Source organism: Cryptomeria japonica, chromosome 6, assembly GCF_030272615.1.
Source record: "Cryptomeria japonica chromosome 6, Sugi_1.0, whole genome shotgun sequence".
Lineage (NCBI taxonomy): Eukaryota > Viridiplantae > Streptophyta > Pinopsida > Cupressales > Cupressaceae > Cryptomeria > Cryptomeria japonica.
This window is the reverse complement of record NC_081410.1, coordinates 282,686,950-282,699,531: the sequence shown is the minus strand read 5'-3', so window position 1 is coordinate 282,699,531 and position 12,582 is coordinate 282,686,950.

Genomic DNA, 12,582 nt, shown 5'->3' with positions numbered 1-12,582 from the left:
CGGGAATGACAATTAGGTCTTGATTGAAGATAATTGATATCGATCATGATTTTGAATTGATAAACGACCAATGTGATAAATGATTTGATTGATAAAATGCGCCAATTGACGAGGAACAATGACAAATTGATCCAAATTGACACGATTGAGAAGGACGATGATCGATGACAAATCGATCGCGAAATGACAAGATTGACAAAAAGACAAGGATTGATGACAAAATAGATTGCGAAATGACAATATTGAAAATGACCACGATCGATGACAAATCGATCGCAAAATGACAAGATCGAACATGACAACGATAGATGACAAATCGATCGCAAAATGACAAGATTGACAAGAGGACAACGATCGATGACAAATCGATCGCAAGATTGACAAGAGGACAAAACCCTAATTAGGATTGACGATGTCCAAAATGATGACAAATGAGCACACACATTGATGCAATAAGATAAGATCGATTAAAATCATGACTGGAGAGTGTTGTCGACAAGACCAAATTCCAGAGTAAGATGAATGAAGAATGTAGAAGAATGACTCGATGCTCGCAAATGATAAAAACCAAGTGCGTGACATAGGAGAAATGTTAATGCGACGCAAAAACCTAAAATGAGGCAATGCGCAAATGTTAAAGTATGACTCCGCAAGCGTTGACCATTTTTAGGTGTCTACAGGTGTAATGAGAGGATTGGCAAATGAATGTTTGTTGTTGGGTTTTAGTGAGATGGGGGGGATGGCTTGGTTGCGTACGTGTCTTGATACTAAGGAGAATCGAGGCCAACAAGTTAGTAGACCATATATGATTCTGGCATGTCATATGTAGGCACGAAGATATGTTCAACTAGGAATTCACATTTAGTACTATTCTCTGGCATTTGCAACAGGGATCCAATGGTTCATGCTTGAATATCATCAATTTAATATGGTTAATAAGGAAATAAGGATGATCATAGATCCTTAACTAATTAAACAAAGCCAAACGTAAACCAGTAGAATAAATATAAATATGAAGGAATTAAACAATTGAAAAACCCCCTCAATCGCATTGTAGCTTCCATTGTTCTTCTTCGAAATTGGGGTGGCTCTCAGGTATTGCACTGAAATTCCTACATAGATTGGTAATTGCTTTTGAAAAGTGTGATCTAGATTGATTTGGGAAAATGATGTTGTTTATATATATTTTCATGAGAGAAGGGGAGGGATTTTGAACTCTCAAGTCCTGATTGGGAGTGAACTGATTTAGATTGATCAGTTAACAGAGTTGATTGATTTGTTAACTCAGATTGATTGACTTGTTAACTCATTTGATTGAGTACTCAACTAAATAGATTGCTTAGTTGACTGGATGGATTGGAGAGATAAAGGGATTGATTGATCAATTAGAAAAGGTGATTTGAAGTGAAAATGGGTGATTGGAGAGCTAACTGAGTTAACCGATTAATCAACTGATTTGATCAACCAGTTATGATTTCAACATGTGTTTTTGAAGTTGAATTTGATTTTCATTTTCAATTTGGATTTGAATTTGAACTTTCAAATGTTAAAATGCACATGAAATTTACAAAAATTTATTGAAATTTAGATTTGGTGAAATATTAATTTGATGATTTGGAATTAGATGAAAAAAAATGAAATCCACATTTGGGGAATTGTGAATTTGAGAGAAATGAAATTAGATGAAATTATTTGAAATTCGCATTTGGGGATTTGTAGGAATAAGTTAATTGATTTAAATAATTTAAATGAAATATTTAAATATTAGAAATGTGATTAATTAAATAATAAAGATTATTTAATTATGGAAATAATCGTAATTAATTAAATAATTAATATTTGGAAAAGGGGCTTGATGATGAATCAATTAATAGATAGAAATGTTGAATGGTGATGATTAAGTCAGTTTAGAAGAATAATTAGCGTATTTAAATAATTAAATAATTACTTAATTAATTAGGATGAATAATTAGTGATGATAAAAAAGAAAATTTTTAGTGTCTACATTTTCCCCTCTTTGACACAATGTCGAGACGACATTGTTTCAAAGAAAACAAAAATTTATGCCCCAATATGCCCCGATGAAAGTGGTCAAAAAATTATGAAACTTAGACCATTTTTTTGATATTGTGTTAGTGAGTAACTATGTGAAGTTTCATGTGATTTCGAATTCGTTTGACTGTGCTACGAGTGTGTTGAAGGTTAGGGGGACCGCAGTTGTTCGAGTGGGAAAAACCCTAATTTTGAGCTATAAATAGTGAATTTTCCCTTTCATTTGGTCATTTGCATTCATTTGATTTTGTGGAGCTCTTCTTGATTTTAGTGCTTTCCCATGACTTTGGAGCGTGATGGTGGGCCATAGAGCGAGATTGCACTTGTCCGATCGAGTGTGTTCATATCAGAGACTGCTCGACACTGGAGGCCTGGTAAGTTTTTCGAAAATTTTGCTCATTTTTGCTTATTTTTTCAAAAAATTTCACGTTTTTGTTAGAGCAAACTTTTTTAGTCAATGTGCAATTGTTTGTTGATCTGTTCGCAATTGATTTAAATGTTGTGCATGTTCATTTATTAATTCGCAATTGTCAATTTGGCTCGCACTTGTGTTTCATAATGTACATTTGTCTTTAGTAATTCACATTTGCTCTTAATGATGTGCAATTGATGTTAATAGTGCACAATTGATCTTAATGGTTCGCATTTGACCTAAACAATTCACAATTTATTGTCTTCATTGTATCTGATTCGCAATTGATTTTTTGTGATTTTTCCAAAATTTATGAGTTGATATTTGTCATGCAAATATAATATTTGAAATTTGTATGTGTTTCTTCTTGTATGCACATTACCATGTCCTAGTTGGTAGGTAGACTAGGCCAAATGGTCTCGAGCGTCGCTATGAGCTTATCGATGAGGAGACTAATTTGATCATACATTTAGGTTTATATAACATATTGCACTTGCCAAAGGTTACGACCAACAAGGCCATGATCACTACTTTAGTCGAACGATGGCATTTCAAGACTTGTTCGTTCCACTTACCTACTGGTGAGGCATCAATCACACTGGAGGATGTGTGGCGCATTCTGCATATTCCCATTCATTGTGCCTGAGTTACATTCAATTGTGATGATGGTGTTGTCGGACTATGTGATTTGTTCAAGTGCTCAGAGGAGGATTTATCTATACAAGGTCGATATGAGATCCCATGGGATGATCTTGATTATGATGACCTTAATGTCATTCTATGCTTTTTTGTTGTTGGCTTACTCTTCCTGATCAATGGACACATGGTTTCCCTGTTGGATGGGGTAGAGTCATCCAAGACATGATTATTAACGTGTTTTTTCTTGGGGTTTGTGCTTATTAACCACTTTACATCATCAAATGCATGGTATTGTGTACTTAGAGAAGAATTCTATTGGTTGTGGCATCACTTTACTCCAGGTATGGGCTTGGGAGCATATGGCTATCTTTCGTTCAATGTTTCATGTTGATCTTGCTGATGAGCAACCATATTCCTATAGATACATGACTAGCATTAGACATAGGGCGTTAAGGAACACCCTTTACTAGAGACATCAAATTGATATATTGTAGTATTTCTCTTGGAGACCATATCTTGATTGTCGCAGTTGGGCTGATGATGCACACCATTTACCTTATTGCCAGCATCAATGTTATCTCATTGGTCAAGATGTTGGTAGGCATAGGGTTATTGAGATCCATCTTCCTGGTCAGGTACTCCGTCAGTTTGGGGAGGTACAGGGTGTGCCAGATGTGACAACTTATTTTGCTTGGATTATACGAGAGATCGGGGATTGGGGGGCTTATGTACAACCTCATGTTGCTATTACAGAGTTTGATTCTCTTCAGATGTTACTGTGGGGTTGGTCAGCCAAAGTTGTAGATCCTGGTGCCACACCTCAGTATGATGTTTGGTGGGTACATCATATACCAGTACCATTGACGAATCCTATGATTCCTATCTCTCCTTAGTAGATCTAACACTGGAGGGCATGGGGAGGGAGAGAGAGAGGTAGAGGGAGAGATGGTCATCATCAAGCATTCAAGCATTCAAGTCTTCTTCATTCATCCATTGGAACAACATTACAAGATTCATTTGCAAGAATGTGTGTGTGTTAGGGTTTTGTCATGTTACATGCCATTTCATACAATATTTGTGGTTACATTCAAGAAGCAAAGCGATCATCATCAACAAGTTGCAAATCTTCAAGGTATACATTTCTATTTTTTACATTCAACCATTTGTAATTACTTTCTTTCAAGGTTAATTTCTCAATCAGGGTTTGACTGAGGCAAACCCCTATCCACAACCATTCTCCCTCTCTTTTTTGTGTATAGGTTGCAGGTGCGCAGCTGTAATTGCAGGTTTGGGCTTCATTTGCAAAGACGGGACGAAAGAACCCTTTTTGTTTCACGAATTTTGTGGAGGACCATGTACATTCCCACCACGGTCCCGATGACTTTTCTCCAAATTTGCAGGGCAGATCCATATCAGTCTAATTAGCTCAGATCCAAAGTCACAACATGATCCTGAACTGGTAGCTCCTCATTTCACTCATTTCCTCTCTCTTTTCCACATATTCATCAAGTCAACTTTCTCATTTATAAAAGAGGGTAAATCACACTTCAACCCTTGCAATCCACTTGGAATTCACATTCTTGTTTCCCTTGGATTTGAATCTAGTGGATTGAAGCCCCTCTTTTGAATGTAAAGTTCCTCCCAAGTGCAAATCATCCTAGTGGCTTCCTTTCTCTCTCTTAGGTGGGGAGTCACTAGGATCTAATTTTCCACTTTACATTTTGGTGAACCCGATGTCTTACACATTAATTGTGATTTCTCATTCTTAGATCTGATTAATTGCAATTTGAATTTCAAATTTTCATTTTCAAGTTTGATCTATTAGCAAATTTTAGAGGTTAATTGCATCAAAACCCTAATTTTTCATTTTGAGAAAAATAACCTTGTGAGGTGTAAAATTTTAATTCCTTTTTCAGATCTGATTTCTATTTCAATATCACAATTCAAATTTGTCTCTTTATTCTGAAAATTTAGTGGTTAAATCATAAAACCCTAATTTTTAAAGATTCTTCTATTTTCAACTTTGACTGCAAATTTGACTGATCTAGACATCTCCAAAGCGGTCATTTTTTTGTATTCTGCATTAAAATCATAATCTTTATCATCCCTGAAAATTTCGAAAAAAGTTGGTTAGACCGTGTTCATTCCTGCCACGGTCCTCGACTTTTTTCCCGAAATGTCGGGAGACGGAATTGACTTTTTTTTTGCTCAAATCCAAAAAATCAATGTACTTTATCAATTTTAACACTCTCTAAGGTCAAACAAAAATTCAAAATTCATCAAATGTCTTAAAATTAATTTTCATAGAAAGGTCCTAATTTTAGATATGCTTTTCCAGCAAATTCATATCACTTAAGAGACTTTTAATGGCAATTAATAAATTGGATTTACTTGTTGTTTCACATATGATTACATTGCTTTTTGCATATATTTACTATGATCATGTGTCGGATAAGAGTTTCTTTCATTTCATGTTGCTTCTCTTTCTTCATCACACTTGGTCATATTGTGTTGTTAGGATTTCCAAATTATTGTCTTTTCAATTAGATCTCAAAGCTTTCATGTATCATTTATGTTTCATTATGGTGATGTTGTTAACAAAATGCATTTCCTATGTTAATCACCTTAAAGATTTTGTAGATCCTAAACCTAAGGATCCTAATCTTTGTACCTTTCCTAGGGTATCTTGTGTGTATGAGATGGGATCTAATGCTTTACCCAATTATCTTTCTACAAGAGAGCAAGCATTGGAAAGTAATATGGATCCATATTCTTCTTGTACACATGCCCTTGAGTAAGGGGGGCAATATGAAAACATCAACATTCTTATATCTTTAGATCCTCCTTATTCTCCTAAGACCTATCTTCAACATCAAATTCTATGTAGGGAGGATGATGTCATGCATTTTATTCACGACCTTTATCCTCACATAAAAATCACTAAAAATGAGCTTTTAGATGATGAAGATGTTCTTCCCCAATCTTCCAAAAAGGATAAACTTGATAAAGGCAAAGAGATTGTCATTTCACATGATACTCCTCCTTCATCTAAAAATCCCTTTTTGCCTCCGTACACATCAGATTACAAAGAAACTCATGATTGTGTTCCTCCATCTAGTCAATTGCAACATTCTTATAGTTGTGGCTTTCATATAATTACAAAACAAGGTTTTAAAGGACAAGGAATTGGAAAATTTGAGCGTGGAATTTGTGTACCTATAAACCCTCCTACACAAACTTCTACAAGAGGCCTAGGAAGTGGTACCCCTCTTTCTATGGACGAATTTCTTAGGCTTCAAAACTTTCAAGGTTACCTTCAAAAGCAACAAATCAAGAGAGCCCACATGAATGCTTCTTCTTCAAAGTGTCCTTTTTGTTCATTTCATCAAACCCATGACCATAATGTCGATGATTGCCCTGATTTTCAAAAATCTATTCAAGATGCCATAGATAGTGGCAAAATTAGAATTATGGATAATGAAACTTCTTCTTCTAACAAACCCTCTCCTTCATGGCAAGGCGATATTTACCATCCTGATAGATTAGCTGCAAGAATCTATTGGAGGTTGAAATATGACAAGAACATTTCCTTTCCTCTTCAAAATAAAAACAAAAATCTTAACCAAGTGAAAGGTATTGAATATTGCATTTTTCATGATTCATATTCACATTCTCTTGGAAAATATTATGCATTTAAGAAATTTGTTTAACTACAATACGATCTTGCACACATTTGTCTCACAATAGATCTAGCTATATTTCTTGGTAAAAACATCACGCCTTAGCACTTCTTTTCCCTTCATGTTGCTCTTCACCCTATGGCATAATTATCCCATTTAACGGGGGCTGTTTATCATTAGTGGTGGTATTGTTTCACTTTAACATACTTTGGGGCAGCAACATGAAGTCCATTTTTCTACTTCTTTCTATATATTTATCTCTATCTTGGTGCATTATTCATTATTAGATCTCTTTTCTTGCATAGGGTTATTATTATGTTAGCATATAATTGTTCTTTGGTTTCCCTCTTTGCTTGGAGAGGGGCATCTTTAATGAGTACTGCACTTCTTTTCTTTCTTGGAAATCTTACCTCTTGTATGATTTTGATTATTCGCAAGTATGATATGCTCCTTAGCAGGGAATGATCTCTTGAGAAGTATGTATCCCTTCCTTGAAAGGTTTGTTCCATTAGGATGGCATATCACTTGAAACTAATCACCATCACAAAATGTGTAATGTTCTCCTTGTTCTCCTCACTTGGGGGGCAAGGATTTTCACTCCTATCCCTTTCTTTCTATCTCATGTATCACTATTTCCTTAAGGGGATGCATTTTTTATATATGATTATCATTTATATATGCTTAATCCCCCTTGGGGAATATCTGATACTTTTTCTTCCTTTCGAAGATTACCACTTCTTGAGACATGTATTTTATATATACTAATGTCTTTCATTCCATGCATTCATGAAATTACATTGCATATTTGCTTATGTTCAATCTCTCTCTAGTAGATTGTGTAAGCTCTTCTCATTGTCCCTTAGATTGGGGGGCAATGATCCTTCTCTCTCTCTTTCTCTAGGGATCCACTTTTTCCTATTAAGTGGATGGTGTGAGTTCTATTGCTTGATGTCATTCCTTGTGTCGAATTGTTGTTGTTCTCTCAAGGATTCTCTCTTATACAAGAGGTGTTAGTCCTTGACTATGACATCTTTTACACTTAGTAATGTACATCTATGATAAATTCACCCATCCCTCTGGGGGCTAAAAGTGAATCATCTCTCATAAAGAATCCCTTTCACTTAGAAATAGGAGGAAGGATTGCATTCTTGTTCTTTCCTTTTCTTGTTCTAGAAGATGCTATATTTGTCCAAGACAACTCCTCTTGGGGGGTAGATGTATTTTTGAACAAAGATATATTCTTCTCCAAGGATCACTTTTACACTTACAACAAGCTATCTCTTTTTCAACTACCTTATCCTTGCTTGAAGACTATTCCCTCTCTTGCTTGGATTTATGACATTGTTGCATAACATATATCTTCTTTGTGATGAAGGTAGGTATCCTTGTTCTTATTTCCTTAAGATATCAACATTACCCTATGTTGACATCTTAAGGGGGGGGGCATCCACACTGCTCCTTTGTATTATACTTCTCTCATGCATTGTATAGTGGGACATTCTTGGAACCAGAGGGAAACCTCTTAGAGCAAGATGTCATCACTTTTCTCTTGTATAGTGGGCCATTCTCAGAACTAGAGCACAGACTCTTAGAGCGAGATGTCTTCACTTCTTCTTTTGTTGTACGATGAGACATTCTTGGAACTAGAGGGAAACCTCTTAGAGAAAGATGTCATCACTTTTCTCTTGTACAGTGGGTCATTCTCAGAACCAGAGCATGGTCTCTTAGAGTGAGATGACACCACTTTTCTTTTATGCGAGGTGATTATTCTTGGAACCATAGCACAAACTCTTAGAGTGGGATGTCACACCTTTCTTGATACTTGTACTATACATTCTATATAGGTCGTAGCATACTCGCGCATAGACTCCTATGAGGCGCTTCGAACCTCACTTGCACACACACGCATGAGGTTGAGTGGAACTAACGGTGTTCTCACTCTCTCTCTTTACATGGATCACCTAGACAGGCTCTAGGGGCGAGATTTTCCATGTCCTTCTCTACATGGATCACCTAGTTTTAGGGGCGAGACATCCATGGTTTCTTTCTTCTTCACCTTTCTTCTCATGGATCACCAAAGTGTGTATTCATGTTCTCTCTCTTCTTCCTCTCACAAGCTCATAGTCTTACTATTGATAGTTCATGGATGATGTCAACTTTACTCTTTTATGTGATCGCTTGTGTTTATGTGATGGCATTGGTTTTTGTGTCATGATTAGTTGTTGAGACATCTGAGTATTGAGATCTCTTTGGCTAGTTAATTTGTCGTCTTGTGTCTTGTTCTTGTCCTGTGTATTTTTGCGCTTTGTCTTTGTTTTTGTGTCTTGTGCCTTTTTTTTTTGTGTTCTCTTGCGTATGTTGGCGTGAGTTGAGACCATAAGATTGGGGGATTTTTTCTCCTCAATATTAGTGATGTCTTATACTCTTTGTGGTATTGCTCCGTGTCTCTCTTTTCTTCTACTTTACCGACAGTAGTGGCGTAAGCCATACTCCCGCTAAAGTGGGGGCTAAATGTAGTGTCATAAAATTGTGACCCCTACAATTTTAACCATATTTTGGTTCCTCACCTCGGCAACGACATCTCCTTCCTTAACCGAGACCTATTTTGCATTTTCACCCCTTCACTCTTCCTCCTCCAAGACCTGTGGCTTCTCTAGACCCTGTTCGGGCCCCAAAATAGGGCAGGACAGGGGCGTGGCACCCCTGTCCCCCTAGGATAGGGGTGTGGCACCCTTGTCCCCACCCCTTAGGGTGGCCCTATGTTCAGTTTGCTCGGTCTCCTATGCATAATTTATCTTCGGGGTTTGTAATTCCTCTTTGTCGGCCTTCGATGGTTGAAAATTAATCCCTGAGGCATGTATAAAAGAGGATTCAACTCCCTCATTTAGGGGGATGAGAGGCATAAGGATAAGATACATGGTTTCAAGGCCATCATCAAGCATTCAAGTATTCTTCATTCATCCATTGGAGCAACATTACAACATTCATTTGCAAGCATGTGTGTGTGTTAGGGTTTTGTCATGTTACATGCCATTTCATACAACATTTGTGGTTACATTCAAGAAGCAAAGCGATCACCATCAACAAGTTGCAGATCTATAGGGTATACATTTCCATTGTTTACATTCAAGCATTTGCAATTACTTTCTTTCAAGGTTGATTCCTCAACCAAGGTTTGACTAAGACAAAACCCTATCCACAACCATTCTCCCTCTCTTTTTTGTGTGTAGGTTGTAGGTGCACAACTCTAATTGCATGTTTGGGCTTCATTTGCAGAGATGGAAGAACCCTTTTTGTTTTGCAGATTTTGTGGAGGACCATGTACATTCTCGCCACAGTCCCAACGACTTTTCTCCAAAGTTGCAGGGCATATTCGTATCAATCTAATCATCTAAGATCCAAAGTCACTACGCGATCCCGAACTGGTAGTTCCTCATTTCACTCATTTCCTCTCTCTTTTCCGCATAGTCAGCAAGTCAACTTTCTCATTTACAAAAGAGGGTAAATCACACTTCAACCCTTACAACCCACTTGGAATTCACATCCTTGTTTCCCTTGGATTTGGATCTAGTGGATTCAAGCCCCTCTTTTGAATGTAAAGTTCCTCCTAAGTGAAAATCATCCTAGTGGCTTCCTTTCTCTCTCCTAGGTGGGGAGTCACTAGGATCCAATTTTCCACTTTACACCAGTGAATCTAAGTAGCACTTATTTTAATGATAATGTAGTTTAACTAATAACAAATGAACTTAAAATGATATGCAATCTATATGAATGTGTTTGTTATGCCAAAATGCATTGTTGATTGTGCCTCTTGAATTAGAAGAAGTGTTAGTAAGAAAGATAGATTTGGAAAAGATGATGAAAAGATAGGAGAAAATGAAGAATCAACTATGTTAACTTGATAGGAAAATCAATATGATGTGATAGGAATGATAGTAATGAGTACTCTTATTTGCCTTATTCGTAGTGCAATACATTATCATCATCGAGACTCATTATGTAACAATGAAGCTTACTACACCAAGGTATAAGGAACCAAGATGTATAGATATCTCATTGCAAAAAATAAATACGTGGCAGATAAGGAATGAACTTTCCATTATGGGAATTATGCTAGGGGTCGAGGTATGTGTGGCATTCACAGGCTGAAAGCTCCTATCATAGACACCCACTAGAGCGATAGCCCCAGAACTTCATTGGTTCACACCACAAACAACAAACAAAGTAAAGGATCATGCCCATCATGGCTCCTCTAGTCACTTTGGGACATCCTTGAGTAGCATAGAAACATGATCTTCGCCAATTGATAAAAGATAAAACCAAATTAGACAAAACTCAGGAGCTAGACTGATTATGCCTTTGCTTTAATTTGTTTGATGTGATGGTTAATAATGTCTGGTTTCAGATGTTTTTGACCTCGTTTAAGACTGATTTGTTTGGTTTCGAGTGTATCCAATTTTGTCTAAGACATGATAATGATCATGTTGATGTGGATATCAGCGATTGATAAGACTTGATCAGGTTGTTTGCAGATGTTTTATAAGATAGTTATATCCTTTGTTGAACTTCGTGCGAAGTGTTTGCTAGATATCTGCTAGGGTATTTGTTTCTCACAAGATATTTTATTGCAAGTTTTGATCATTTTCAATTTTAGGTATATTTTGAGTTTTACGATGTTTTGGGTTTTGTGGATCATTTTTAAATGTTTTTGTTTGATTTTGTTGTTTTTTGATTGTTTTTGGTATTTGTTTAGGATATTTTTTTGTTATTTTTAGGGGTTTTTCATGACATTATCTTTTTTATAAGATTTTTGTTTTTGCAAATGTTTTTGGATTCTTTTCAAGACTTTATCTGAATGTTTTTTATTTGTTTTTTTTGGATCATATATGGATGTTTTTGATATATTTTATTTAGGACTTTTTCTGTATGTTTTCTATTTTTTCAGTTATGCCCCCAAGTATGCAGACCTATGATGACATGATGATCTAGGTGATGTATATGGAGACAATGAATTTTCGATATGAGTTATGCTAATGCAATATGCAAGATGATTATCCAATCCCTACTCGAACAAGGATGATCATGTGTGTCTTTCATTCTGAAATGAACTAATTAAATAAAAGGTATGAAATGTTTCAGAGATAGGAACTCAATCCATTCTTAGAAGACTTTAGATCATCCAATCTTAACACACTACGTAACCAATTTTTATAAATGGAGGCATGGGCAACTTCATCAATTCTTGAAATTTTGATCTTCTTTTGCCCATGTGTGTGCATTTAAATTTATTCTGACTCTTATAACCATCAAAGACCTTTGGAATCCTATCTGGCTAGCTACGTGTGTTATTATGACTTCAAAAGAAACCTGGATAGAGCTTCACTACCAGCATGCTTTTAGGGCTTTGACAAGGTTATACATTGTAATCTCTTGAATATTGCTCCATTGCCAACAGGCGTTCATAGCCCTGATGGAATTATTCACATGTTCCCTTAGTCAAGCTTTATTGCACATTTTTGCATGATATTTTAGTTATATATGTATGCTATTTTGCCTTGATATGGATATGGCATAAATTTTTATTTTTATTTTCTTTCCTTGACTTGTAAGTAATGAAACATACTTGGGTATGACAATTACAATGGCAATGAAGTAGAATTTTGGATTTTTCACTAGCCACATGACCAACTAGGTATTTGTAATGACTTAGAGCTATTAATGTTTGAGATATATAAATCAATAGATTTTGGGTAACAAGGCTTAATAGTTAAACCTCTAATAAACCATGAACAAAGCTCA